We start from the raw sequence: 869 nt of genomic DNA, 5'->3' as shown, positions 1-869 counted from the left end.
GGTTAGACCCACAAGGTGGCTTTTATTGTTGTCTGTGTCTTCCTGTTCTAGTGACCCCCTTCTTCTCAATTGTTTTGTCCTGTTGTCACCGGGAAATCTGTCCAAAGCTAAAATATTTTATTTTTGCTGCAAGATTTTTATTTGAATGCCTAACTCCAGTCCTATGTAAAATAAGTATCCGATGTCTGCAATTTTCAGTGATAAGTCTTTAAGGACAAATCGAGAGGGGGGTACCTCCCCAAGGGGACACAGACCGCAATAAAAACCTGACGGGGCTCGAATCCCTCTCCACTCCAAAACTAAAACTAAAGTTTTGGCTTCAGTTGCACTTTAATGTAACGATCCATTGTCTGACATCATCCACTGGAAAAACTGCATTAGCAGGGGGGCTGACCCGGCGCAGGTAGAGGTGTCTCGGAGCAGCTAGAGGAGCCCTAGAGGAGTCTCGGATTAGCTAGAGGAGCCCTAGAGGAGTTGCAGTGCAGCTAGAGGAGCCCTAGAGGAGTCATGGAGCAGCTAGAGTTGTAGCGGGGCAGCTAGAGTTGTTGCGGAGCAGCTAGAGGAGTGGTGGCGCAGCTAGAGGGGTCCCAGTGCAGCTACGATTCCACCCTGTAAGGTAAAGGGTTAACACCTGAGTTCATAAAAATTGCCTTATCCAAAATGTTCGTGATGTACGCGCTCAGAGCAGCGTGCATCAGCGTAGAGACGCAGCCTGTCATTGACTTGTACAGGGGGGGGCTGCATGCAACACATGAGCGGCAGAGATCCGGCCGGTGTTTACGATACAGGGACTGTATGGACAGGCACTTAAAGGGTAAAATGTGAAAATGTGGGAAACTACAATTATCCCCACAAATTGCCCCCGCGCC

General features: G+C 49.0%; 1 protein-coding gene across 2 annotated transcripts in view; it reads left to right on the top strand.

Annotated features, from left to right (window-relative positions):
* The window catches only part of SLC35B1 (solute carrier family 35 member B1), a 26,191-nt gene that overhangs the window by 9,032 nt on the left and 16,290 nt on the right, over positions 1-869 (top strand). The window lies entirely within an intron of this gene.

This window comes from Nanorana parkeri, unplaced genomic scaffold (assembly GCF_000935625.1).
Source record: "Nanorana parkeri isolate BGI_ZX_2015 unplaced genomic scaffold, ASM93562v1 scaffold96, whole genome shotgun sequence".
NCBI lineage: Eukaryota > Metazoa > Chordata > Amphibia > Anura > Dicroglossidae > Nanorana > Nanorana parkeri.
Note: the sequence above shows the minus strand (reverse complement) of the source record. Positions and strands in the feature narration are given on the sequence as shown.